General features: G+C 49.1%; 1 long non-coding RNA gene across 1 annotated transcript in view; it reads left to right on the top strand.

Annotated features, from left to right (window-relative positions):
- Positions 1-1,853: 1,853 nt before the first annotated feature.
- Positions 1,854-26,207, top strand: part of LOC132083186 (uncharacterized) — a 29,377-nt gene continuing 5,023 nt past the window's right edge. The window contains exons 1-2 of the long non-coding RNA XR_009419901.1: positions 1,854-2,002; positions 22,504-22,781. This is a non-coding gene — a long non-coding RNA (uncharacterized LOC132083186). The remainder of the gene's footprint in view (positions 2,003-22,503; positions 22,782-26,207) is intronic.

The following is a 26,207-nucleotide window of genomic DNA, read 5'->3' as shown; positions in this document are numbered from 1 at the left end:
GGGAAAATGGGGCTGAGGGAATGGGGCCTTGGGAATGGGGCTGAGGGAACGGGGCTGATGGAATAGGGCCGTGGGAAAATGGGGCTGAGGGAATGGGCCTGAGGGAAAATGGGGCTGAGGGGAAATGGGGCTGAGGGAAAATGGGGCTGAGGGAAAATGGGGCTGACGAACAGGGCTGAGGGAAAACGGGGCTGTTATCCTAGAGGGATCTGCAGCAATTTGGGGCTGCAGGGATGGATCTGTGGGGGATGAGGATGCGGGAATGGGGCTGAGGGGACAGGGCTGAGGGAAAATGGGGCTGAGGGGACAGGGCTGAGGGAAAATGGGGCTGAGGGAAAACGGGGCTGAGGGAAAACGGGGCTGAGGGAACGGGACTGTTATCCCAGAGGGATCTGCGGGAATTTGGGGCTGCAGGGATGGATCTGTGGGGGATGAGGATGCGGGAATGGGGCTGAGGGGAGAGGGCTGAGGGAACGAGGCTGAGGGAAAATGGGGCTGAGGGAATGGGGCTGAGGGAAAATGGGGCTGAGGGAAAATGGGGCTGTTCTTCCAGAGGGGGCTATGGGAGTTTGGGGCTGAGGGGATGGATCTGCAGGGATGGGGATGCGGGAACGGGACTGCTCTACCGGAGGGGTTTGGCCTCAGGGATGCGTGATCGGCATTGCGGGAACGGGGCTGTTATCCCGGTGAAGGGTGTGGGAACAGGACTATGGGGATTGGGGTCTTGTCCCTGCGGGGATATGGGAACGGGGCTGTTGTCCCCGCGGGGCTGCGGAGATCGGGACTGAGGGATCGGGGCTGTTCTCCCAGAGAAGGGTGCGGGATCGGGACTGCGGGGATTTGGCTCTTGTCTTTATGGGGCTGCGGGAACGGGACTGCAGGAACGGGGCTGTATCTGGGCGAGGGGTGCGGGACCGGGGCCGTGGGACCAGGACTTCGGGGATTGGGCTCTTGTCCCTGCAAGGATGCGGCACCGGGACTGCGGGACTGCTGTCCCCTCGGAGCTGCGGGACCGGGACCGTTCTTCCAGCGGGGACTGCAGGACAGGGGCCGTTGTCCCTGAGGGGGCTGCGGGATCGGAACTGCAGGGACCGGGGCTGCGGGATCGGAACTGCGGGGATCGAGGCCGTTGTCCCTGAGGGGGGTGCGGGATCGGGGCTGAGGGGATGGGGCTGTTCTCCCACCGGGGCTGCGGGACTGGGGCGGCGGGATCAGAACTGCGGGCACCGGTACTGCGGGGACGGGGCCGTTGTCCCCTCGGGGCCGTTCTCCCCCGGTGCTGCGGGCTGCTGATCCAGCGGAGCTCAGCGGCGGCTCCGGGGCGGCGGTGCCATTGCGGTCGCGGCTGCGGGGGGGGCTCCGCCCGCGGCAGCGCATGCTCCGTGCCCGCCCAACCTGCGCTTTAAACGGCGGCGGAGGCGCGGGCAGCGCGCTGAGCCCCGGCTGCGCCCGGGTACGGCCGGGCACGGGGCTGGGCTGGGCACTGGAGGTGGGCACGGCACGGGGCTGTGCTGGGCACGGGGCTGTGCTGGGCACGGGGCTGTGCTGGGCACGGGGCTGGGCCGAACCGAGCCGGGCCGGGGGGATGCGCGGGCGGGGGTGCGGCTGTGGCTGTGGCTGCCCCGCGGTGCCGGTACCGGGATGCGGCTCCCGCTGCCTCCCCCGTGGGTTCCGCGCACATCCCGAGGCTCTCGGCGCTCCCTCCGCTCCCGCAGCACCGAGCGCTGCCCGCCGGCTCCGGCCGGGACGGCGGCGCTGCCCGCGGGAGGAAGAGGAGGAGGAGGAGGAGGCGCTCCGGGGCTGATGCTGCTGCGCTGGAGCTGCTGCGGGAAAACAACAAAAAAGCGGAGCAGGAGGGACTGGGGAGCGTGTCCTGCCCTCCCCGAGCTCTTCCCGAACTCCTCATTCCTGCAGGGACACCGCAAGCTTTGAAGGATCCTGAGCGGGCAGAGTTCGGGCGGCGGGACGGACTCACGGGAATCCTGAAGAGTTGCGGGGACAGGTCAGTGAATCCTTAGAATCCGAGCAAAGGGAGTTTTTATTACCGCCTGTAATGAAAACCTCATTTTTATTACCCCCTGTAATGCAAAACTCATTTTAGTTACCCCCCCCGTAACGAAAAACTCAATTTCATTGCCCCCCCCACAATGAAAAACTCATTTTTATTACCCTCTGTGATGACATATTCATTTTTATTACTCCCCCCTGTAATGAAAAACTCATTTTCATTATCCCCCACTCTAATGAAAACTAATTTTCACTGCTCCCCCCGTAATGAAAATCTCATTTTTATTACCCCCTGTAATGAAAACTCATTTTCATTGCTTCCCCCTCCATAATGAAAACTCATTTTCATTGCCCCCCCTGTATTGAAAATTCATTTTCATTCGCCCCGGTTCTGTTTGGGTTTGGTGCCTCCCCTCCAGCTCTGCTGTCCCTAAATGCCACAACGGGGATAATTCCAGGGATTCCTGGCTTTGGCAGGGCTCGAGGTTTTGGTGGTAAAACGCTGGAGCTGTTTATGATAAACACAAACTCCTCGTCTCATTTGTCTCCCCACGGGTGACAGCTTTAGGAGGAAGGGAGAAACACTAAAATAAATTTATAAATTTCATGCTGTTGATGGCCAGACCTGGCAAGATGCTCCATTTCCATTTTTATGTTACAAATAAATATAAAATCGGAAGGGGAAGAGATTTCCTGGTGCTCACCTGGAGCTGTGAAACTCACGAGCAGCACAGAGAAATTGGCCAGGCTCAAAAATCCCATTTTTGCCCTGTTCTGGTTCTAGGTGTGATTCAGGAGAGCAGCCTCTGTGTGTGTAACATGAGAATATCTCCAAATTTATAGAAATAGAACATGAGTAAGAACTTCAAAAGTACCCAAATGACCTGGGCACTGAAGTCATGCAGACACTCCTGAAAAACATGTACCAGCCTTGAAACCTTTCCTATTATTTGCCCCACCTGCAATTTTCTTTCTTTCTTTTTTTTTTTTTTTTTTTTTTTTTTTTTTTTTTTTTTTTTTTTCTGTTTTTAAATATTTGATGGTGTCTGAACCTTTCTGGCACCATCCAGAGCTGCTTCCCCTGGTGGGGAGTGGCACTGGAGCCAGATTTACCAACCCCTGTGCCTAAACCCCTGGATTTTGTTGCCACAGAAAAGTAAAAATTTGGATTTTATTGCCACAGAAAGGTAAAACTCTGGATTTTTATAGCCACAGAAAAGCAAAACTCTGGATTTTGTTGCCACAGAAAGGTAAATATTTGGATTTTATTGCCACGGAAAACTAACCGAAACTCTTTATTTTGTTGCCACAGAAAACCAAAACTCTGGATTTTATTGCCACAGAGCACTTGGCTGATAGGATTTGGGAGTGAAAAGAAAATAGGATTAGAAATTTGGTATGGATAACAAGAATCTCTATAATTAACAGCAAATTAAATGAGAGTTTGCAGGGAATGTAAATCCCCGGATTTTGGGATTTAGGGAGGGAATTCTCCATGCTGTGGGGTTATTCCCCTACAAACTGTGGTGATTTCTGTGGTTGCTGTGTCCTCTTCTCCAGGTCCCAGTGAGCACCAGGAAGGTGCAGAACCAGCACCACCCCCTCTGAGCACTTGGGGATGCTCCACACAAGCCCCACCAGCACCAAAAATGACCAAAATCCCATTTTTTTCCATCACATTTTTGGTTATATCTGTGCTGGGAGAGGCTGGAACCACTGGGCTGATCCCCGAGTTTAAAAATCACAGCCCTGGCTCTGCTTTGCCTTTGCCAGAGTCCCTAGGAAATGATGTTTAGCATAAACTCTTGGTAACCTTTTCCCCAAAGTGTTTATTTCGCTGGAGCACTCGAGTGGCAGCGCTGGGGAGGGGAGGAGGGGGGGTTTTGGCTTTTCCTCCCTGAGTTTCATCTCTTTTCTCTTCAGCCAAAGCCTCAGAACGGAGCTCAGCTTGATGGCTGGGCCCTCGTGCCTCTCCTGATGGCATTGGGAGTTCAAACCCCAAAAAATAATTTTAAAAAAAAATCACCTTAATGCTGTGCTCAGGGCCTGATTTCCTCCTGTGATTTACCCCCTTCGGATTTTCGCAGCGTTTTTTGACACAGAGCCTTCTAGAGTGTGGGAATCCTTGAAATCAGAGCCCTGGGTTTGTGTTTACCCCGCCAGGAGGGGCTGATTGAGGTGCTTTTAATGAGTTTCTGTCTCCTCATCGTCGTCATCAAAGCCGAGCTTGGCTTGGTTGGGTGAAATCTGGGGAGGTTTTGGGTGGGTTTGGGGCTCTGAGGGAGCCAGGAGGGAAAGGAGCAGAGGGATGGGGAGGTGGTGCTTGGGGTCAGCAGAATTGCAGGTGTGGGACTTTGTCAGGAGCAGGGAGGGATGGGCACAGAACCCAAAATGGGCTGGATTGCCTCTGTTTGGAAATAATTGCATCAGGTGATGGTGCCCCGTGGCTCCTGGGGTGGGCAGCCAGCTCAGCACAGCTCCTGGTGGCTAAAAACCCATCCCAAACTGCAAAAAATCATCCCAAATTGCTCAAACTCATCCCAAAGGGCTAAAAACCCATCCCAAGCAGCTAAAACCCACCCCAAACTGCTAAATCCTGTCCCAAAGAGCTAGAAATCTCATCCCAGGCTGCTAAAAAACCCAGCCCAAGCAGCTAAAAACTCACCCCAAAGAGCTAAAACTCACCCCAAAGAACTAAAACCCACCCCAAACTGCTAAATCCCATCCCAAAGACCTAGAAATCCCAGCCCAAGCAGCTAAAAACCCATCCCAAAGAGCTAAAACTCACCCCAAACTGCTAAATCCCATCCCAAAGAGCTAGAAATCCCATCCCAGACTGCTAAAAACTCATCCCAGGCTGCTAAAAACCCAGCCCAAGCAGCTAAAACCCACCCCAAACTGCTAAATCCCATCCCAAAGACCTAGAAATCCCATCCCAGACTGCTAAATCCCATCCCAGACTGCTAAAAACCCATCCCAGACTGCTAAAAACTCACCCCAAAGAGCTAAAACTCACCCCAAACTGCTAAAACCCATCCCAAGCAGTTAAAAACTCATCCCAAGCAGCTAAAACCCCACCCCAAATTTCCAAAAACCCATCCCAAGTAGCTAAAACCCCATCCCCAACTGCTGAAGCCCGGCCTAAACAGCTAAAACCTCAGCCCAAATTGCTAAAAACACCCCAAACTGCCAAAAACTGACCCCGAAACTGCTAAAACCCCTCCCAAGCAGCCACCCTGGCGCGTCCTGTGACCGCTCGGCCCCGCTGGAGCCGTGACTCCAGCTGGGTGCGCAGCCAGGGGGTCACGAGGGGCTGGTGAGCGGCTCTCAGCTCCTCCCAGGGCCCATTTCTGGGTTTCTGGTGCTCCCGTGTCACACATCCAGGCTGTCCCTGCCAGGGCAGGGACCCCCAGCTCGGCTGAGGAAGAGGATGGGGGACCCTCGGGGAGGAGTCTTGGGAAGCAGGGGGAAGATTTGAAACCATCGCTGCAGGGCGGTCAGGAAGAAAAGAACGGGAGAAATAATAAAAATACAGGATTATTGAGCAGTTCTGTGCCCCAGAGTGCGGCTGTCTCAGACTGATGGTGTGAAGCCTGTCCTGTTCCGTGTCCTGCTGTTGCTTGGGGCTGATGCTGCCTCGTGGAGCTGCAGAAATCGCTGATGTGCCCAACCCTGCGAGCTGTGGGGTTGCTTGTTGAGAAAACAGAGCTGAGAGCGGGACTCTGAGGCCGCCATTCCATTCCTGTTTGGCTGCCTGGTGTGTTCCTTGGTGTTTTCCCCCCTAATTTGTGCCTTTCCTGCTTGTTTTCATATCCCAAAATGTCAGCTCCTCTGGCCCTCCCCAAATATTTGCTTAACATTTTGCCAGGCTGCAGGAAGAGGAGAAGCAGACCCCCGTGAATATTGTCTGGCAAAACAAGGAGGAATGTGGTGCCAAAGGCTCCTTTGTCTGGGGGTGGAGCGCACACAGCGAGGAGCAGGTGCCTCATTTGCTGCTCTCAACCATTTTTTCCTCCTCTCTGCTGCTGCACGTGAGCTAAAAGAAAATTCTCTTGGTCCACATCCCAAGGGCTGGCTCTGTCCTTCACCCAGAAACCTCGTGGCTTGTTGGTCTGGGGGGGTTTCAGAGCCAGATTTTGGTGGCTTGCAGATTGATTTTGGTGATTTCAAACCAGATTTTGGTAGATTGCAGGTGAATTTTGGGCATTTCAGGGCCAGATTTTGGTAGATTGCAGGTGAATTTTGGGGATTTCAGAGCCAGCTTTTGGTGGCTTGCTGATGAATTTTGGGGATTTCAGAGCCTGATTTTGGTGGCTTCAGGTGAATTCTGGGGATTTCAGAGCCTGATTTTGGTGGCTTGCAGATTAATTTTGGTGATTTCAGACCAGATTTTGGTAGATTGCAGGTGAATTTTGGGCATTTCAGAGCCAGCTTTTGGTGGCTTGCTGATGAATTTTGGGGATTTCAGAGCCTGATTTTGGTAGATTGCAGGTGAATTTTGGGGATTTCAGAGCCGGATTTTGGTGGCTTGCAGATGAATTTTGGGGATTTCAGAGCCAAATTTTGGTGGCTTCAGGTGAATTCTGAGGATTTCAGAGTCAGTTTGTGGTACCTTGCAGATAAATTCTGGGCATTTCAGAACCAATATTTGGTGGCTTGCAGATTAATTTTGGTGATTTCAGACCAGATTTTGGTGGCTTGCAGATGAATTTTGGGCATTTCGGAGCCAGATTTTGTTAGATTGCAGGTGAATTTTGGGCATTTCAGAGCCAGCTTTTGGTGGCTTGCTGATGAATTTTGGGGATTTCAGAGCCTGATTTTGGTAGGTTGCAGGTGAATTCTGGGGATTTCAGAGCCTGATTTTGGTGGCTTCAGGTGAATTCTGGGGATTTCAGAGCCTGATTTTGGTGGCTTGCAGATTAATTTTGGTGATTTCAGACCAGATTTTGGTAGATTGCAGGTGAATTTTGGGCATTTCAGAGCCAGCTTTTGGTGGCTTGCTGATGAATTTTGGGGATTTCAGAGCCTGATTTTGGTAGATTGCAGGTGAATTTTGGGGATTTCAGAGCCAAATTTTGGTGGCTTCAGGTGAATTCTGAGGATTTCAGCGTCAGTTTTTGGTACCTTGCAGATAAATTCTGGGCATTTCAGAACCAATATTTGGTGGCTTGCAGATTAATTTTGGTGATTTCAGACCAGATTTTGGTGGCTTGCAGGTGAATTTTGGGCATTTCAGAGCCAGTTTTTGGTGGCTTGTTGATCTGTGAATTTTGGGGATTTTAGAGGCAGATTTTGGTAGATTGCAGGTGAATTTTGGGGATTTCAGAGCCAGATTTTGGTGGCTTGTTGATCTGTGAATTTTGGGGATTTTAGAGCCAGATTTTGGTGGCTTGTTGATCTGTGAATTTTGGGGATTTCAGAGCCAGATTTTGGTGGCTTGTTGATCTGTGAATTTTGGGGATTTCAGAGCCAGATTTTGGTGGCTTGTTGATCTGTGAATTTTGGGGATTTCAGAGCCAGATTTTGGTGGCTTGCTGGTGAATTCTCATCCTGGCCAGTTCTGGAATACTCAGGAGGTTTAAGGATGCCCTCTGGCAAAGTTTGAGGTTTATTTAAAAATAAAACAATGCTGGGTGCTGGGGTTGGTTTGTGAGGTGTGAAAATTTTTTTCCCTTCAATCAAAGGAGCTGGTTTGGGGTTTTTTTGGGGTTTTGTTGGGAGCTGAAGTTCTCCGTGGTGGTTCGTCTGCAGGAGCTGGGACTTGAGGAAAAACAGGAATATAATGAGTGCAGTGAGTCAAATCCGTGCACTCTGGAGACATTAATGCTCTCACAGGGCAGGCTGGAGCCAGCCCCAGGAAAAACGTGCACAGAGCTGTGGGCAGCACCCAAATCCTGCCTCAGATTTGTGCCTTGGGATTTGGGGGGAATGGGGCACGCAGGAAAACCCCTGGGTCACCCTCTGCTTCCCAAACATCAGGAGTGAATCCTGCTGGGATCTGGCTTGAAGGGGCTGAGGTGAGGCTCAGACCTCAGCTCTGGTGCTGATTTGTGTCCCAATTCCCTGCTCTTAATTAGGATTAATGAGCAGAGCTGGTTTTTGGGTGGGTCTTGAAGTGGGTGCGAACAAACCCTTCCACTTTATCTGGACCTTGTGAGTGATTTTATCCCTGATGGTGATTCTGTGCCTTTGCATCCCAATTCCATGTTGTTGATTTAGGATTAATAAGCAGAGCTCTGGGGTGGGATTTGAAGTGGCTGTGACCAATCCCCTCCATTTTAGCTGGACCTTGTGAGTGGTTTTGTGCCTTTGCCTCCAAATTCCATCTTAATTTAGGATTAATGAGCAGAGCTGGCTTTTGGGTGGGATTTCAAGTGGGTGCGAACAAACCCTTCCACTTTATCTGGACCTTGTGAGTGATTTTGTGCTTTTGCATCCCAGTTCCCTGCTCTTAATTTAGGGTTAATGAGCAGAACTGGCTCTCAGGTGGGATTTCAAATCTTAATTAGATTTGAAAAATCTTAATTATCTGGCTTTTGGGTGGGATTTGAAGTGGGTCTGACCTAACCCCTCCACTTTATCTGGACCTTGTGAGTGATTTTTTTCTCTGATGGTGATTTTGTGCCTTTGCATCCCAATTCCATGTTGTTGATTTAGGATTAATAAGCAGAGCTCTTGGGTGGGATTTGAAGTGGGCGTGAGCAAACCCCTCATATTTACCTGGACCTTGTGAGTGATTTTTGTGCCTTTGCATCCCAATCCCATGTTCTTAATTTGGGATTAATGGGCAGAGCTCTTGGGCAGGATTTGAGGTGGATGTGAGGAAACCCGTCCTCTTGAACTGGACCTGATGAGTGATTTTTTTTTTCCCTGATGGTGATTCTGTGCCTTTGCATCCCAATTCCATGTTGTTGATTTAGGATTAATAAGCAGAGCTCTCGGGTGGGATTTGAAGTGGCTGTGACCAATCCCCTCCATTTTAGCTGGACCTTGTGAGTGGTTTTGTGCCTTTGCCTCCAAATTCCATCTTAATTTAGGATTAATGAGCAGAGCTGGCTTTTGGGTGGGATTTGAAGTGGGTCTGACCTAACCCCTCCACTTTATCTGGACCTTGTGAGTGATTTTATCTCTGATGGTGATTTTGTGCCTTTGCATCCCAATTCCATGGTCTTAATTTGGGATTAATGAGCAGAGCTGGTTTTTGGGTGGGTTTTGAAGTGCGTGTGAACAAACCTCTCCACTTTATCTGGACCTTGTGAGTGATTTTTGTGCCTTTGCATCCCAATCCCATGTTCTTAATTTAGGATTAATGAGCAGAGCTGGCTCTTGGGTGGGATTTGAAGTGGGAGTGGGTCTGACCAAACCCACTTCAAATCCCAAACTTTAGCTAGACCTGGTGAGTGATTTTTATCCCTGATGATGATTTTGTGCCTTTGCATCCCAATTCCCTGCTCTTAATTGAGGATTAATGAGCAGACCTGGCTCTTGGGTGGCATTTGAGGTAGGTCTGACCAAACCCCTCCACTTTAGCTGGACCTGGTGAGTGATTTTTATCCCTGATGATGATTTTGTGCCTTTGCATCCCAATTCCCTGCTCTTAATTGAGGATTAATGAGCACACCTGGCTCTTGGGTGGCATTTGAGGTAGGTCTGACCAAACCCCTCCACTTTAGCTGGACCTGGTGAGTGATTTTATCCCTGATGGTGATTTTGTGCCTTTTCTGGGCAATGTTTGGCTGCATCTGCCCCTGTTCCAGGGTGTTTTCCTGTTCCTTCCCCTCTCCCGGGGCTGTGGGATCACCTCAGTGTGGGGAGTTGATACCCAGAGTGGTTTTTGGGGCTGGGCTGGCTCAGGGTGTCCTGTTGGAGCTCTGCCCGTGATCTCTGCCTACCTCACTCTGGATTCTGGCCCAGTTCCCGAGCTCTGCCTCGGAGCTGTGCTCGGACAATGCAGGATTGTTGTGGCCACGGGGTGAGCGCTTCCCTGGGGCTCAGCAGGGCCCATAAACCCCGAGCTGGGGCACAAAGGGACAGGGAGGGGACAGGGACAGCGGGCTGGGGTGCCAGGTACCAGCAAAGGGGACAGGGAGGGCTTTGTGTGGCCGCTGCTGGGCTCCAGAGGTGCCTTTGGGAATGCGGGTGACAAATGATTCCTGTTGGGAATGTTGGTGACAGACGGTTCCTGTGCCTTTGAGAATGTTGGTGACAAACAATTCCCGTGCATTTGGGAGTATTAGTGACAAATTATTGCTGTTGGGAATGTGGGTGACGAACGATTCCTGTGCCTTTGATGTGGATGACAAACCATTCATGTTGGGAATATTGGTGACAAATTTTTCCTGTGTGTTTGGGAGTGTTGGTGACAAACCATTCCTGTGTGTTTGGGAATGTTAGTGACAAACTGTTCCTGTTGGGAATTTTGGTGATAAACAGTTCCTGTACGTTTGGGAATGCTGGTGACAAACAATTCCTGTGTGTGTGTTGGTGACAAACGGTTCCTGAGTGTTTGGAAACGTTGGTGACAAGCAATTCCTCTTGGGAATGTTAGTGAGTGACAAACCATTCCTGTACATTTGGGAATGTTGGTGACAAACAGTTCCTGTACGTTTTGGAGTGTTGGTGACAAACGATTCCTGTTGGGAATGTTGGTGACAAACGGTTCCTGTACGTTTTGGAGTGTTGGACACAAACAATTCCTGTTGGGAACGTTGGTGACAAACGATCCTTGCACCAGGGGTGGCAGGAGCAGCTGGAACAAAAGGCTGTTGTGTCCTGGCCAAGGACGAGTGAGCAGCTAATGGGCCTGCAGGGGTGGCTTTGATGGCACTGACAGAGCTGGGCATGGAGGGGTGGCTTTGGATGGCACTGACTGAGCTGGGCATGGAGGGGTGGCTTTGGGTGGCACTGGCTGAGCTGGGCATGGAGGGTGGCTTTGGATGGCACTGACTGAGCTGGGCATGGAGGGTGGCTTTGGGTGGCACTGACTGAGCTGGGCATGGAGGGGTGGCTTTGATGGCACTGACTGAGCTGGGCATGGAGGGGTGGCTTTGATGGCACTGACTGAGCTGGGCATGGAGGGGTGGCTTTGGATGGCACTGACTGAGCTGGGCATGGAGGGGTGGCTTTGATGGCACTGACTGAGCTGGGCATGGAGGGTGGCTTTGGATGGCACTGACTGAGCTGGGCATGGAGGGGTGGCTTTGATGGCACTGACTGAGCTGGGCATGGAGGGGTGGCTTTGGATGGGGACTGGCTGAGCTGGGCATGGAGGGTGGCTTTGGGTGGGGACTGGCTGAGCCAGGTGCAGGACAGAGCTGGGGATGCTCTCAGTGTGCAAATCCAAAGCGGAGCACAGGAATGCCACGGGGGATGGCTGCAGGGAGGGAAGGAAGGACAGACGGACACTTCCCAGCTATTCAGTCTTCCTAGCCCATGGAGATTGTTTCAGGGGAAATTCCTGCAGCCTCAGTGCTGAGATGCCTCCCCACAGGCTGAGGATGAGCTGTTGGGAAGGTGATCCCACAGGGATCATCTTTTATCTGAGATTCTCCAAGCAGGCTGGGCTGTGCTGCCCCCAGAGCCTCCCATCCGTCCCAGGCTGAGAGCAGAGGATGAGTGTTGGGTTAAACCCTTTCCTGACCCAGAGGTGGGGTAGCTGAGAGGGGTTTTAAAAAGTTTTATTCCATTTTCAGTCCCGAGAGAAGGATGAGACAATACAGGAATAATAATATAACATAACATAATATACATGTCATATAATATACATGTCATATAATATACATCTCATATAACATACATCTCATATAATATACATCTCATGTAACATACATCTCATATAACATACATCTCATATAACATACATCTCATATAACACACATCTCATATAACACACATCTCATATAACACACATCTCATATAACACACATCTCATATAACACACATCTCATATAACACACATCTCATATAACACACATCTCATATAACACACATCTCATATAACACACATCTCATATAACACACATCTCATATAACACACATCTCATATAACACACATCTCATATAACACACATCTCATATAACACACATCTCGTACAATATACATCTCGTATAACACGCATCTCGTATAACATGCATCTCGTATAACATGCATCTCATAACATAAATCTCATATAACATAAATCTCATATAACATACATCTCGTACAATATACATCTCATATAATGTACATCTCGTACAATATACATCTCGTATAACATGCATCTCATATAACATACATCTCATAACATAAATCTCATATAACATACATCTCGTATAACATACATCTCGTATAACATACATCTCGTATAACATACATCTCATAACATACATCTCATATAACATACATCTCATATAACATACATCTCATATAACATACATCTCGTACAATATACATCTCGTACAATATACATCTCGTACAATATACATCTCATATAATATACATCTCGTACAATATACATCTCGTATAACATGCATCTCGTATAACATGCATCTCGTATAACATACATCTCATATAACATATATCTCATATAACATACATCTCATATAGCATACATCTCATATAGCATACATCTCATATAGCATACATCTCATATAGCATACATCTCATATAGCATACATCTCACATAACATACATCTCATATAATAAACATAATATAATATAGTTAATATAGCGGAATTAATATAATTAATATAACAAAATAGATAATATTTAATAAAATAGATAAAATATAATATAATCTAGAAAAGTAATAGATAGTGAAATATAATAGAAAATAGAAAATACAATAGATCATATAGTACAATATAATTAATTTAATATAATATAGTTAATGTAATAAAGTATATAAATAGAAAATATAATAGATAATAAAATGTACTATAATATAAAATAGAAAATCTAATATAATATACTATAAATCTAATTATATTATATCTAATTATATTATCTATATAGTATGGTATAATTCACATCATCGCAATCAGAAATTAACTATTCTCTAACCACAAAACCCCATAAGCATTTCTTGTCCTGCTGACTTTAGCCACCCCATGCTGTAGACGCCATTCCCTGACGTTTGCACGCAGATCCACCCTGTGTGGGCCTTGTGTCACACCCCGAGGACTGTCCCCAAACCCATTTCCCACAGAGGAGCCTTTGGTGGCACAGCCGTGTCCCTGTGGTGGCACAGCCGGCGCGGCCCAGGCAGGTGCTGGGTGCCAGCCCAGGTGCCCTGGCTGCATGCCCAGGGCACTCTGCAGGAATATCAGAGATCTCTGGGCCTCATTTGTGCCTCCCTGAACTTTACCCCAGCAAACAATGGCAAGAGGCAGCCTGGCACAGAGGGAGAATCCTGTTCCTGGCATGGAGGGAGAATCCTGTTCCTGGCATGGAGGGAAAAATCCTGTTCCTGGCATGGAGGGAGAATCCTGTTCCTGCTCAGTGCTCGCTGCACAAACTGCCACTCCTGTGTTTAACTGCAAACACGGAGGAATTTCAGCTCTCAGAGCTCCTGTCCCCCTCGTGCCCTGTGCCACAGAACCCCTCAGAGGGCTCTGCAAAATCCAGGCAGCTTTGAACTTGAACCCCATGCCTAATTAGTAAAAAAAAAAGCTAATAATTAATTTAGGGCTGATGTTCTTTCCAGGGCTTAAAATAGAAGTGAGGTTGCTGTTTGGGTGGGGAGTGAGGGGGTGGTAAAAATGCCTCACTCCATCCACCTCCTGGAGAAATGGCAGATTTGAGCTTTGTTTTGTTTTGTTTTGTTTTATTTAAATTGGAAATTTTCCCTTCCAGATATCCCTCACTGCTCTGTTTGTTTTGGTGAATGTTAAACCCCTGCATGCTGTGAGTCCATAGCTCATTAAACTGATAGCGAGAAGGGGGGAAAAGCCAAAAAGCTTCTTAAGTTCTCCATCAGGGCCTTCCAGTGAAACTTATCTGCCTCAGGAAATAAAAATCTGATTGCTCCTTATCTTTGCAATTATCAGGCAACAAAATAAAACTGTGGAATCTGCCGTTTTCAGGCCCAGGCCTGGTGGCTGCTCTGTCACGATAAGGAAAAGTCTCCCATGATCTGAGGCCCTCATTAACCCCCAGGGGCTGATGATGTGCTGCAGGCAGAACCAGGCACGTGAAATTGGGGTTTTTTTTTACAGCTTTGAGATGTGGATTTTGCCCTTAAAACCCCCCAGAAAATTCCCATTATTTTCTGCACACCTTCCCCTGTGGTGTGACAGAAAATCCCTTGGGATTCTGGCATAAAACCTCCATGATTGGAGGGGTGAATGGGAGGGTGAAAATGAGTGGGGGGACAAGGAAATCTCACAGAAATTCCCAATTTAAAATATTTAGGGAGTTTTGCTTCTTTCCTTTTGCCCATTCCCATCCCAGGGGCGTTCAGAGCCCTGGGCTGTGAGTGCTGGGGCTCAGCTCTCCCAGCTGTCCTGAAACTGCTTTGTTTTTAGTTTTGAAATGTGGATTTTGCCCTTAAAACACCCCAGAAAATTCCCATTATTTTCTGCACACCTTCCCCTGTGGTTTGACAGAAAATCCCTTGGAACATTGGAATAAAAACTCCATGGGCAGAGGGGTGAATGGGAGGGTGAAAATGGGTGTGGGGACAAGGAAATCTCACAGAAATTCCCAATTTAAAATCTCACAGAAATTCCCAATTTAAAGTATTTAGGGAGTTTTGCTTCTTTCCTTTTGCCCCTTCCCATGCCAGGGGGCTGTGAGTGCTGGGGCTCAGCCCTCCCAGCTGTCCTGAAACTGCTTTGTTTTTAGTTTTGAAATGTGGATTTTGCCCTTAAAACACCCCAGAAAATTCCCATTATTTTCTGCACACCTTCCCCTGTGGTTTGACAGAAAATCCCTTGGAACATTGGAATAAAAACTCCATGGGCGGAGGGGTGAATGGGAGGGTGAAAATGGGTGTGGGGACAAGGAAATCTCACAGAAATTCCCAATTTAAAGTATTTAGGGAGTTCTGCTTCTTTCCTTTTGCCCCTTCCCATGCCAGGGGGCTGTGAGTGCTGGGGCTCAGCCCTCCCAGCTGTCCTGGGGCTGTTCCTCACCCTGCAAAGGCTCTTTTGTCTGCTTCAAAGCCATGACCTCATTTCACAGCCAGAAAACAGAGAGGGAGAAACCCCCACAACCTGCCGGGGGAGGTCAGAGGGCTGACACAAATAACTGGGACTGTGGGGCACAGAATTGCCTTGGGGAGACGGCCTGGGACTGCTGAAGGGCCCTGCGTGTGCTCAGTGCCTCCTTTGAGCACGAGCACGAGGTCAGGCTCCCAAAAGTTGCAGCCAGAGGGGTTCTGGAAGATGTGTGGAGTTTGGGTTGTTCCCTTTTTCCCCTGAGGAAAAGATCCTGGCAGAAGCAGGGATGGCATGGAGAGAGTTCAGGTGCAGGGATGTTGGAGTTCAGTTTTTGGTTGCTGGTGGCTCCTGGAAATGTGTGCCTGAAGGATGTCTGGAGTTTGGGCGGTTCCCTTTTTGCTCCTGAGGAAAAAGCTCCTGGTAAAAACAGGGATGATTGGAGTTCGATTTTAGGCGCTGTTTGCTCCTGGAAATGAGTGCCTGGAGAATGTAGAGTTTGGGTTGTTCCCTTTTTCCCCTGAGGAAAAGATCCTGGCAGAAGCAGGGATGGCATGGAGAGAGTTCAGGTGCAGGGATGGCCGGAGCTCGGTTTTGGTTGCTGGTGGCTCCTGGAAATGTGTGCCTGAAGGATGTCTGGAGTTTGGGCGGTTCCCTTTTTGCTCCTGAGGAAAAAGCTCCTGGTAAAAACAGGGATGGTTGGAGTTCGATTTTAGGCGCTGTTTGCTCCTGGAAATGAGTGCCTGGAGAATGTAGAGTTTGGGTTGTTCCCTTTTTTTTTTTTTTTCTTGAGGAAAAAGCTCCTGGCAAAAGCAGGGATGGGATGGAGAGAGCTCAGGTGCAGGGATGTTGGAGTTCAGTTTTTGGTGCTGGTGTCTCCTGGAAATGGTGCCTGGAGGATGTGTGGAGTTTGGGTTGTTCTTTATCCTGAGGAACAGGCTCCTTTTCAAAGCAGGGATGTTGGAGTTCAGTTTTGGATGCTGGTGGCTCCTGGAAATGTCTGCCTGAAGGATGTGGAGTTTGGGTTGTTCCCTTTTTTACCTGAGGAAAAAGCTCCTGGCCAAAGCAGGATCGGATGGCTGGAGCTCAATTTTGGGTGCTGGTGGCTCCTGCTGGGGTGAAATTTATCTGACCCCTGTGTGGGCACAGTTTGGGGTCAGGGCCACCCCGCATCCCTCCTGGAACTCCCCCATTTGCTCCTGAGCTGCTCCACAGCCCAGGGCTGGATTTGCTGCCTCGTGTGCAGCCTTGGCTTTGCTCGGACACCAGAATTGTCCTTCCCACCCCAAAGCCACTCTGGCTGGCCCCGTGACTGTCATTTTCCAGATAAAGGCAGGAGTGATGGGGCAGAGCTGCCTGCAGAGGGGTCAGCTGTCCCCTCACGCAGCATTTCTGCTCCAGCTGCAAACCAGCAGTTCCGGTTTCACTTCCCATTTTCCCGGCCGTGTGAGCAGACAGGAGGGCTCACAAGAGCAGAGCTCTGAGGGCTGCTGGCTGCTCCCCGTGCAGATGGGGAAATGCTTCTGTCTCACTCAGCACTGGTGGTTTTTGAGCTCGGGGGTTTTGTGTGGGGGTGCTCAGTGCTGAGCTGGCCCCCGGCGCCACGTGGGTGCTCCGGGTGCCACCAGCTCTGCTCTGCTCTTGGCCCAGCTCCAGCTTGTTGGGGTAAGAAGCACTTGGTGACCCCTGTTTGTGATCCAGTTTGTTGGGGTAGGCACTTGGTGACCCCAGTTTGTGATTCCCATTTGTGATCCCAGCTCCTGTTTGTTGGGGTAGGCACTTGGTGAGCCCAGTTTGTCATCCCAGTTCCAGTTTGTTGGGGTTATCCCTGTTTGTGATCCCTGTTTGTGATTCCAGTTCCAGTTTGTTGGGGTGATCCCTGTTTGTGATCTGAGTTTGTGATCTCTGTTTGTGATTCCCAGCTCCTGTTTGTTGGGGTAGGCACTTGGTGACCCCAGTTTGTCATCCCAGTTCCAGTTTGTTGGGGTTATCCCTGTTTGTGATCCCTGTTTGTGATTCCAGTTCCAGTTTGTTGGGGTTATCCCTGTTTGTGATCTCAGTTTTTGATCTCAGTTTGTGATCCCTGTTTGTTGTCCCAGCTCCAGTTTGTTGGGGTGACCCCAGTTTGTGATCTGAGTTTGTGATCTCTGTTTGTGATTCCCAGCTCCAGTTTGTTGGGGTAAGAAGCACTTGGTGATCTCAGTTTGTGATCCCTGTTTGTGATCCCTGTTTGTGATCCCAGCTCCATTTTGTTGGGGTTATCCCAGTTTGTCATCCCAGTTTGTGATCTCTGTGATCCCAGCTCCAGTTTCTTGGGGTTAGCACTTGGTGATCCCAGTTTGTGATTTAAGTTTGTGATTCCCAGCTCCAGTTTGTTGGGGTAAGAAGCACTTGGTGATCCCAGTAAGTGATCTCTGTTTGTGATCCCAGCTCCAGTTTGTTGGGGTTATCCCAGTTTGTCATCCCAGTTTGTGATTGCTGTTTGTGATCCCAGCTCCAGTTTGTTGGGATAAGCACTTGGTAATCCCAGTTTGTGATCCCAGCCCCAGTTTGTTGGGGTGATCCCAGTTAGTGATCCCAGTTTGTGATCCCAGCCCCAGTTTGTTGGGGTGATCCCAGTTAGTGATCCCAGTTTGTTGGGGTGATCCCAGTTTGTGATCCCAGTTTGTGATCCCAGTCTGTGATCCCAGTTCCAGTTTGTTGGGGTAGGCACTTGGTGATCCCAGTTTGTGATCCTTGTCTGTGATCCCAGCCCCAGTTTGTGATCCCAGCCCCAGTTGGGGTGATCCCAGTTTGTGATCCCAGTTTGTGATCCCAGTTTGTGGTCCCAGCCCCAGTTTGTGATCCCAGTTTGTGGTCCCAGCCCCAGTTTGCTGGGGGCTCACCTCTGCTGAGGCTGCGTCCCTGGGGCCATCAGGGCTCACCAAACCCATCCCAGCACCCCAAATTCCCTCTCAGTGGTAACTGGGGTGCCCTGCCAGCCTTGCAGGGCTGGATCTGCTGCAGATGGCTGGGGGGACAAGGAGATCTCAGAGCAGCTCCCAGTTTAGAATATTTAGATGAAAAATTGAATATTTAGCTGCAAGCTCTGGGGAATGGGGGGTCTGGAGCCCCAAATTCCCTCTCAGTGGTGACTGGGGTGTCCAGCCAGCCTTAGGGTGCAGATGGATGGGAGGACAAGGAAATCTCAGAGCAGCTCCCAGTTTAAAATATTCAGATGAAAAATTGAATGTTTAGCTGCAGGTTCTGGGAGTTTAAAATATTGAGATGAAAAGTTGAATATTTAGCTGCAGGCTGTGGGGAAGGAGGGATCTGAAACCCCAAATTCCCTCTCAGTGGGTGCCCAGCCATTATTGCAGGGCTGGATCTGCTGCAGATGAGTGGAGGGACAAGGAGATCTCACAGCAGCTCCCAGTTTAGAATATTTAGATGAAAAGTTGAATCTTTAGCTGCAGGCTCTGGGGAATGGGGGGTCTGGAGCCCCAAATTCCCTCTCAGTGGTGACTGGGGTGCCCAGCCAGCCTCAGGGTGCAGATGGGTGGAGTGGGGGGACAAGGATATCTAAGAGCAGCCCAGTTTAGAATATTTAGATGAAAAGTTGAATCTTTAGCTGCAGGCTCTGGGGAAGGGGGGTCTGAGGCACCTGTTGGGGTTGCAGCCCTGGGGAGGCCGCTGCCCTTTTTAAGTGTCCATCTCTTTCTCCTTGCTCCCCTTCACAACCAGCCCATTGTGCTGGGGGCTCCAGCAGCTGGGTGGAGTGTTTCAGGCTCAAGTGTAATTTCAGTGCTTTTAAAAGCTTTTTGGAGGGCTTTTTTCTTCTTCTTTTTTTTTTTTTTTTTTTTTTTTCTTTCCCCTGAAGAGGACAGCAACGCCAACAAGGGATAATTTGATGGATTACTCTGCAGGGCTGAGGGGCTCTCCTTAATCCCCTTTGTGGGGCTGCTGGAGGAGACGCAGAGCAGAAGCCCCCCAGCCCCAGGCAGAGAAAAGGCAGCTCAGCAGGGTGGGTTTTACACTCTGACACATAAATACAGGCCCTGGTCATGTGGTGCTGGATATAATCTGTGCCCGTCCCCGCTCTGAGGAGAAGGGGGCACCTGGAGGGGGCTGATTTTTTTCCCCCCTTTCCAGTTTAATTTGCATTTTGATTCTTCTTCTTGAAAAAAAAAATAATAATAAGCAGAGAAGAAAGGCCCTGGGGGGAGAGGTTGATTTGGATCAAGTGCCAGGGGTGATGGGCACAGTCTTTGAGCAGCAGAAATGAGTGAAAAGCAGAAGCAGAGATCATCTCATTTCCCCTCCTGCTCCGGAACGGGGGCTCCCCTCATGAATAAAAGCAAGAGCTTGGGTCGTGCAGCAGCAAAACAAAGCTGGGGCTCTGCTGTGCAGCCAGCCAAGCTTGTCTGAGGGCTGGAAATGCTGCAGCAGCCCTGACACAGCTCAGGGGAGCGTGACCACGAGGGCTGAGCCTCTCAGGGCTGAAATGCTGCTGATTTTGGGGGTGTTGAGGAGTTTGGAAGTTTTTTTTTTGATGAAGTTTGGTGAGGAGATGCCAGTCCTGAGTGGGTACAACGCTGCCAGACCCTGCTGGGCACCAGCACAAACCCCTGCCCAGGCTGGAGATCCCTGTGCAGCTGAGCTGGGCTGTGCTGGGGCTTTTCACCCCTGCACCCTGACCAGAACTCAGCTCTGGGCAGCTCCTGAGGAGGTGAGGGTGAGGATGAGGGTCAGGTGAGGCTGAGGGTCATCCCAGCAGCTCTGGCCCCTGCTGGCTGCAGGACTTGGGGTGCCCCACTCCAGTTGTTCCCAGTTCCAGTTGTTCCCAGCTCCAGCTGTTCCCAGTTCCAGTTGTGCCCAGCTCCAGTTGTTCCCAGCTCCAGCTGTTCCCAGTTGTTCCCATCTCCAGCTGTGCCCACTCCACCTGTGCCCACCTCCATTGTTCCCATTCCAGCTGTTCCCAGCTCCAGCAGTGCCCATCTCCATTTTTCCCATCTCCAGCTGTGCCCATCTCCAGCTGTGCCCAGTGCCACCTGTGCCCATCTCCATTTTTCCCATCTCCAGCTGTGCCCATCTCCTGCCCCTGCCCCTGGCATGGATGCCCCGGGCAGCCCAAGGAGCAAGGAGCTGCTGGCCCTGGCACAGCCCGGCCCTGGGCTCATGTCTGTGCCCAGAGAGCTCCAGCAGTGCCAGCCTGGCCTCTGCTGAGCCAGTGACCCCCTCAGGCACAGGGGGCTCTGCTTGGAATGGGAGAAGGAGGAGGAGGACGAGGAGGAGGAGGAGGCTTAGCTGTAGCTGGTCACTCTCTGCTGGGAGGAAGGCTCCTGTCAGGAGCAGCTCCTGTGCCACAGGAGGGTGCAGGCTGTGGGACAGAGGCTCTGGGATGGTGTTGGGACATCCCTGGAGTGTGAGGTGTGAGGGTGAAGGGCAGGACAGAGCTCCCTCCACCGTGCCAGCATTGCCCATGGGCTGTGCACTCCCAAATGGAGAGATGCCCTCAGCTCTGTCTGTGCCAGGGATCCCCTGTGCCCTAAAGGATTCAGGATTTTAGCCCTGGAAGCAGCAGGATCCCCTTGCAGGGGGGTGGAATGCAGAGAGAACCATGCCCCAAATCCAGGGTGTCCCTGGGGAAGCTGGAGCTGCTTCAGGAGTGGCCCCAAAGGGTCAGAGATGACCCCCATGGCCTGAGGGATCCTGGCTGCTGGGCCCTGCCCTGGAGGATGAGGAGGGAATCCCAAACCCTGCTCTGGAGGGGATTTCCAGGCTGCTGCTGCTCTTTCCCCAAGAATGGAGCCCCGGGGCTCAAAGGAAGCGCGGGGTTAATTCCCAGAGCCCGGATCCATCCCCTCCCCGAGCTGTGAATGGGGTCAAGGAGATTTGGGAGGGGAGGAGGGGTCAGGAGAGGTCAGGTGAGTGCTCCATTCCATGCCAGGAGCCTGCCAGAGCTATTCTCCATGGTGCATTTCCCATTCAGCAGCACTGAATGGACACTGATAGCTGTGAAAGGCCCTGGCTGCTCCTGAGAGCTCTGTGCCACCCTTTCTTCCAAAAGGGCTTCAGGGAATTCACAAAGAGCCCCTCAGAAGGTTGGAAATGGAATGTTGGGGTTGTGAACGGGAGACGTTTGCCTGTCTCTGTCTGTGGGTGCCAAACCTGGGCAGGGAGGGTGAGGAGTGAATCACCTGGGCTGGAGCAGCCCCACCTCAGCCCAAGGATTCCCTTTCCTAAGGGAATAAAGCAGGGCAGAAATAATTAATAATTGTCTTGGTTTGGAAAGCCAGGAGTCTGCTAAGAAAGGCAGGAGCCTCCCCTGAAATGGAAAATGGGAACCCTCCCCTCCCTCTGAATTGCTGTAAATTTTAAATCAGGGGCTCTCAGGCAAAAATGTGGGAGCAGGAAATAACAGTTCTTTAATAGGGAAGAAATAAAATAAATAATGCAGTAAACTAAAAACAGCACTGGCAGAGTCAGAACCCAGCCTGACAGCCTGTGGGTCAGGCTGTTGGCAGCAGTCCCATTGGAATTGTGGCTCAGCCCTCCTGCAGTGTCAGGGCTGGTTCTGCTGGAGCAGGGATCCTGGAGAAAGGTGCAGTCTCTGCCTCTGAATATCCAGGGGAAGAAGAGGCAGCTGCTGTTCCTCTGGGCAATCCAGTGGAGAAGCTGTGCTGGTGTTCCAGAATCTCCAGATTATATCCGGGTAGGAATGTTTGAAATCTCAGATTATATCCAGTTAGGAATGTTTGAAATCTCCAGATTATATCCATGTAGGAATGTTTGAAATCTCCAGATTATATCCAGTTAGGAATGTTTGAAATCTCCAGATTATATCCATGTAGGAATGTTTGAAATCTCCAGATTATATCCAGTTAGGAATGTTTGAAATCTCCAGATTATATCCATGTAGGAATGTTTGAAATCTCCAGATTGTATCCAGGTAGGAATGTTTGAAATCTCAGATTATATCCGGGTAGGAATGTTTGAAATCTCCAGATTGTATCCGGGTAGGAATGTTTGAAATCTCCGATTATATCCGGGTAGGAATGTTTGAAATCCCCAGATTGTATCCGGGTAGGAATGCTTGGCTCCTCCCTCTGGGCTCACATCTCCCAATGGGATGCTGTACTTCTTATCAGCCATGCAGTGACATTCAATAGCTGTTATCAGCAGATGTCCTCTCCTGAGGGAGGTGTGACTGTGGTCACTCAGAGAGAGAGATAAGGCAAACTGCCCACTTGACAAAGGTAATCTGCCATCCAGATGGTAATGGAAAACATCTTGCCTTGCAATCTTCAACAATAATAAAATTATCAAACGGTTTGGGGGTTGGGAGGGATCTTAAATCTCATTTTGTTCCACGTGCAGGGACACTTTCCACTATCCCTGGCTGCTGCAAGCTGGGCTTGGACACCTCCAGGGATGGAGCAGCCACATTTTCTCTGGGAAAGCTGCTCCAGTGCCTCAGCATCCTCACCCTGAGCCAAACTCTCTGTGTCTGGTCCCTGCTGTGTGTTGAGCTGCACAAATCAAAGCCTCCAGAGCCACAGTCACCATCATCTCCTGGTCTTTCTGCACCAGTAGCAGAGGTTATGGAGTAGCAGGACATGGATCCTTCCAGGAATAAATGAGTTTTTCTCTGCCAGGTAAGTAGACCCACATTTTATTAATTTCATTTTCAAAATAACCAGCCCTCCCTCTTCATTCTAAGCTCTGCTGAGATGGGATTTCCTCTCAGACCCTGTGTTGGGAAGATTTAGGAGATTGTGAGGAGGAAAGGTTCCTTTGTGTGTGTGTCCGTCAATGCCCAGCAAATCCTCCTTTTGCAGGTGTTTGGGGTTGGTTTTTTGCCTAAAATCTTCCCTTTGTCCGGCCAAGCTTTTCTCCTGCCCTGGACCCACCCATTACCTGGCTGCCAGGTGAGGCATCCTCTGGGAGCTGATCTGCTGATCTCTGCAGGGAAAACTGGGTTTGGAAGCTTTAAAAGCAAACCAGAGAGCCGTGGCTTTGGAGATTTTGGGGTTTTTCAAAGAAAACTGGGTTTGGAGATGATTTGGGTTTTTAGAAGAAGGGCATGGGTTTGAAGATGGTTTGGGTTTTTCAAAAGACAGCCATGGGTTTGGAGATTTTTGGGTTCTTTAGAAGAAGGCCATGGGTTTGAGATGGTTTGGATTTTTTAGTGGAGAGCCATGGCTTTGGAGGTGGTTTGGGTTTTTTGAAAAAGACTTGTAGGTCTGGAGATGGTTTGGTTTTTTTAAAGAAAGCCATGGGTTTGGAGATTTTTGGTTTTTTAAAAGAGAACCATGGCTTTGAGATAGTGTGGGTTTTTTAAAAGAAGCCTGTGGGTTTGGAGATGGTTTGGGTTTTTTAAAAGAGAGCCATGGTTTGGGTTTTTTAAAAGCAAACCAGAGAGCCATGGCTCTGGAGATGTTTGGGTTTTTTAAAAGAGAGCCATGGTTGGGGTTTTTTAAAAGCAAACCAGAGAGCCATGGCTTTGGAGATGTTTGGGTTTTTTAAAAGAAAGCCATAAATTTGAGATGGTTTGGGTTTTTTAGAAGAAAGCTGTGGGTTTGAGGTGGTTTGGGTTTTTAGAAGAAAGCCATGGCTTTGGAGATGTTTGGGTTTTTAAAAGAGAACTAGAGAGATATGGGTCTGAAGATGGTTTGTTTCTTTCTTTTTTTTTTTTTTTTTAAAGAAAGCCATAGGTTTGAAATGGTTTGGGTTTTTTAAAAGAGAGATGTGGGTTTGAGATGGTTTGGGTTTTTTTAAAAGAGAGCCATGGGTTACGAGATTTTGGGCTTTTTACAAGAAAACCATGGCTTTGAGATAGTTTGGGTTTTTTAAAAGAAACCAATGGGTCTGGAGATGGTTTGGGTTTTTTTTAAAGAAAGCCATGGGTTTGAGTTGGTTTGGGTTTTTTAAAAGAAAACTGTGGGTTTGGAGACGGTTTGGGTTTTTTAAAAGAAAGCCATGGGTTTGGAGATGTTTGGATTTTTTAAAAGAAAACCAGAGAGCCATGGCTTTGGAGATTATTTGGGTTTTTTAAAAGAAAGCCATAGGTTTGAAAATGGTTTGGATTTTTTAAAGAAATCCATGGGCTTGAGATGGTTTGGGTTTCTTAAAAGAGAGCCATGGGTCTGGAGATGTTTGAGTTTTTTGAAAGAGAGATGTGGGTTTGAGATGGTTTGGGCTTTTTAAAGAGAGCCATGGATTTGAGATGGTTTGGATTTTTTAGAAGAAAGCCATGGCTTTGGGTTTTTTAAAGAAAGCCATGGGTTTGGAGATTTTTGGGCTTTTTAGAAGAGAACCAGAGAGACATGGCTTTGGAGATGGTCTGGGTTTTTAAAAGAGAGCCATGGTTTTAGATGGTTTGGCTTTTTTAAAAGAGAGCCATGGGTTTGGAGATGTTTAGGTTTTTTAAAAGAGAACCAGAGAGCCGTGGATTTGAAGATGGTTTGATTTTTTAAAAGAGACGTGGGTTTGGAGATGGTTTGGGTTTTTTAAAAAATGCCATGGCTTTGGAGATTTTTGAGTTTTTTAAAAGAGAACCAGAAAGCCATGGGTTTGGAGATGGTTTGTGTTTTTTAAAAGAGAGACGTGGGTGGATTTGAGATGGTTTGGGTTTTTTAAAAGAGAACCAGAGAGCCATGGCTTTGGAGATGTTGGGATTTTTTAAAAGAAAGCCATAAATTTGAGATGGTTTGGGTTTTTTAGAAGAAAGCTGTGGGTTTGAGGTGGTTTGGGTTTTTAGAAGAAAGCCATGGGTTTGGAGATGATTGGGTTTTTTAAAAAGAGAGCGATGGGTTTGAGGTGGTTTGGGTTTTCTAAAAGAAAGCCATGGCTTTAAGATGGTTTTGGGTTTTTTCAGAAGAAAGCCATGGCTTTGGAGATGTCTGGGGTTTTTTCAGAAGAAAGCCATGGCTTTGGAGATGTTTGGGATTTTTTCAGAAGAAAGCCATGGCTTTGGAGATGTTTGGGTTTTTTTTCAGAAGAAAGCCATGGCTTTAAGATGGTTTTGGGTTTTTTTCAGAAGAAAGCCATGGCTTTGGAGATGTTTGGGGTTTTTTTCAGAAGAAAGCCATGGCTTTAAGATGGTTTTGGGTTTTTTCAGAAGAAAGCCATGGCTTTGGAGATGTTTGGGTTTTTTTCAGAAGAAAGCCATGGCTTTGGAGATGTTTGGGTTTTTTTTCAGAAGAAAGCCATGGCTTTGGAGATGTCTGGGGTTTTTTCAGAAGAAAGCCATGGCTTTAAGATGGTTTTGGGTTTTTTCAGAAGAAAGCCATGGCTTTGGAGATGTCTGGGGTTTTTTAGAAGAAAGCCATGGCTTTGGAGATGTTTGGGTTTTTTTCAGAAGAAAGCCATGGCTTTGGAGACGTTTGGGGTTTTTTTCAGAAGAAAGCCATGGCTTTAAGATGGTTTTGGGTTTTTTCAGAAAAAAGCCATGGCTTTGGAGATGTTTGGGTTTTTTTCAGAAGAAAGCCATGGCTTTGGAGACGTTTGGGATTTTTTCAGAAGAAAGCCATGGCTTTGGAGATGTTTGGGGTTTTTTTCAGAAGAAAGCCATGGCTTTGGAGATGTTTGGGGTTTTTTTCAGAAGAAAGCCATGGCTTTGGAGATGTTTGGGGTTTTTTTCAGAAGAAAGCCATGGCTTTGAGATGTCTGGCTGTCCCAGGGGAGGGAAGAGCAGCAGCAGCTGATTCTGTCCATGGCACGCCAGCTCTGGGAGCAGCTGTGCCACAGCCCCACATGTGGCTCCCTTCTGCTCCCAAGTGCAGCAAACCTCAAAAAAAAATCCCTTTTTGGGAACTGCTCAAGGTGTTCCTCGAGGAGGAAAGGACAAACCCTGCTCCTGCTGTGGGGATTTGGGGAAAATGGGGCTGGAGGGTGAGAGGTGCCACTGTCACCTGCACCATGTGTCCCCATGGGGCTGGGGAAGGTCCCCAAATCCCCTCTGGGATGGGCAGAACGTCCTAAATCTCTGCTGAAACACCAGCAGATCAGCAAGGGAGGGTGATAAATGTGAATTTCAGGGTTTTTTTTTTAATGGCAAAATTCAGGTGCGAGCCCAGAGC

This window comes from Ammospiza nelsoni, chromosome 23, assembly GCF_027579445.1.
Source record: "Ammospiza nelsoni isolate bAmmNel1 chromosome 23, bAmmNel1.pri, whole genome shotgun sequence".
Classification (NCBI taxonomy): domain Eukaryota; kingdom Metazoa; phylum Chordata; class Aves; order Passeriformes; family Passerellidae; genus Ammospiza; species Ammospiza nelsoni.
Note: the sequence above shows the minus strand (reverse complement) of the source record. Positions and strands in the feature narration are given on the sequence as shown.